We start from the raw sequence: 3,029 nt of genomic DNA on the forward strand, positions 1-3,029 counted from the left end.
TCTTCATGTTGATTCAAATTTTATTCCAATAGGTCTAATTTTGTTTTAGTTTATTTAGTTGATTCATGAGTGGTCACTGCAATTTGTAGTTCGATGTTAGGTTTGCGATTCATGATAGTGGTTAATTGCTGCAGACAATTCGATTTGGTGGATCTTTTAGGCTATAGGCTGAACAAAATAGGGCCAGCAATTACAGTAAAGGGTTTTGCGTCTAGCCAAGTAATTTCAAGAGGTTCAAAGGGTAGTTTAGGCATGGAAACAGGGTACTTTTATGCAGATTTAGATAATTTTTGAAGTGGGGGGTAAGGGTAGAATAAGCGGATTGTAAAAAGTATAAAACCTTCTAGATGGACTATATGCTAGTGTTTATAATAAACTTAGGGTAGTTACTTGATGTAATAAAGTCAGAATGTATAAGGGTAAACACTGAAATAGAATAGGGACTAAGGCGGTAAAGGAAAATTCTGTAAATTGCGACCCTAGGTTCACCTATAATAGGCATTCATTTGCCTGATAGTGGAGTCTTTTTTCAGCCATTCAATCCCCCGGCATTTCTCCGACAAGGTATCAGATCAGAAATCTGAAATCCAACCCTTCCGTTGGATCTAGTTTCTCTCGACAATTTCCAAGGTAAAAACAATAAGCAAAAATACAAAAAAAAAAAACAAATTACTGTTTCAGTTAATTTTCCCTTTGCTCACCTTCAGATTCCAAGTCCTTAATTCAATTGTCTAGCTCATTAAGGCATCAGAAATAACTGAACGTCATCTGAATTCTGGGCCTCAATGTTGATATTCACAAGCTGTTCGATTGTCATGTGTGCATGCGATGGGGGGGGTGTTGCTTAGTTCGAGTGTTGTTTGTTTACTGGTTGTGTCAGTTCCTGGGTTCATCTCTGGTTATTTGGTGTCATTTTGGTTGATCTCGTGAACTCTGTGGGCTTTCCAATTTATCCGAATTTATCCTGAACTGCTGAATCTGTGTTGGTCTGTTGTTGAGATTTTAAATTGGTTCTCTGAGTTGCTGCTGAAGCTGTTACTGCTGCTAATCTTTCCTTTTCCTATTTCAATTCAAATCCCAGGTACACGTTTATGAACTCACCTTGATGTTAGCTGTGAAGTGAAGTGGAAATGGAAATACTGCCAAATCTAGGTTCATTTGAACGTTGTTTAGTTGGATAAATGTAATTGGTGTTAGTTAGTAGTTTTGAGTGTATGAATAATAGATACATTTGGACTGTTAATCTGGACTGTTATGGACTTTGAATTCTGTACTTGTTAAGGCATTTTAGAACAGTAGCATAGCAGGATTAGTTTAAATACAACTTTGAAATCAAATAACGCAAGCATGAAATCAGTAGCTCAGTGTAATGCACGTTCAATTCTAGATGCTGATACGCCTTTAAAATCAGTATGCATAGCCCATAAATCAGTCGTTTCATTTAAAGAGTGTAGAGTAATTTCAATAGTTTTGGTTTAATCGAATCAGAATTCTTCTTTTTTAAATCCAGGCCCTATAGCCTATCCCCAGGACGTTTGGGCTTAGGCCTGGACTGGCAGCTTGCAGGAGCCCAAATAACTGGCAGCTTGTTAGAAGAGCATGGGTACAATACTCCTTCGTTGGGCTTATCTCAGAGCCCGATCGGTGGCCTTGACACATAATTACCATTTAACTTACTTCAGTTCAATAACAAACTTTAAGATTTTTCTTGTGCTGCTGGAGACAAATAAAAAATATAGTTGCTTTAAGACTGCCTTTCCCTGAATAAAAATTACACGAGCCTCGCCAAAATATAAGTTGCGGGGTCTTCGATAATGCTTTATATAAAATTTAGATTTCGGGATACGCCGCTTAGCAAATTTCACGGCCTTCCCCAAATATAATAAACACGTAGCTGCTTTAGGCGCGTACTTTAATATTACTTCCCTAAATTCGGGTGCACATTTATGTGACCCAAATCCAAATCTCAACGAAGTCGAAATGTGTTAACGATCACGGGTGCACTGGTGCAACGTGGTTCGAGACGCATTTTCACGACGTTGCAATTCTCTAAAAATAATAATAATAAAAGCGTTTCAAAAGTTAAAAGGCACATAGATTAAAACATGTACTAAAATCAAACAAATGAGCCAAATATGACAGTTGAGCGACCGTGCTAGAACCACGGAATCCGGGAATGCCTAACACCTTCTCCCGGGTTAACAGAATTCCTTACTCGGATTTCTGGTTCGCTGACTGTAAAACAGAGTCAATCTTTCCTCGATTCGGGATTTAAAACCGGTGACTTGGGACACCGTAACTATCCCAAGTGGCGACTCTGATCTTAAATAAATAATCCCGTTCCGATTGTCACTTCAAGTTGGAAATAACTCCCATTACCATACCCTCTTCCGCGGGTGTAGTAAGTAAAAAGGAGGTGTGACAACTACGCTAAAGGTCACTACGTTTTACTACGCTAAAAGGTCACTACATCACAAATACGAACACTGCATTATGCCACAAGATACCGCTACAGGGTACTAAAGTAAAAATTTATCTAGTTTACTAGTCTTTTAGTAAATTAATAATCTAAATCGGATAAAAATAATAAATCAATTTAATCACAAAACAATCACGAAATTACATATACCACAGTAAAAAGTAACTAATTAATATTTTTTTTAACAACTAATAACAATTTCTCTATTTTAAAAATTATTTTAGCACACTAATACTATAGTCCGGATAAAGAATAACAAATTAGTTAAATCGCAAAACAATCACAAAATAACATAGAGCACATAAAAAATTACTAATATGTATTTTTTATACTAGTTTTATCAAAAACTAAATCGGAATACCTCAATTTAAGGTTTTAGGAAAGTCGAAGAATTTGTGATTTTGAGCCGGAACAACTAACAACGTCCGAGATAACTCATTAGCTAGCACGTGGGACCGAGAATCTATACTTTACATGGGACGGGTGGGGTCCACTCAAGCTTTTAGTGTTTAAAAATGGAGGGGGGCAGATGATTTTTTTAATTTGGGGG

Source organism: Nicotiana attenuata, chromosome 9, assembly GCF_001879085.1.
Source record: "Nicotiana attenuata strain UT chromosome 9, NIATTr2, whole genome shotgun sequence".
Lineage (NCBI taxonomy): Eukaryota > Viridiplantae > Streptophyta > Magnoliopsida > Solanales > Solanaceae > Nicotiana > Nicotiana attenuata.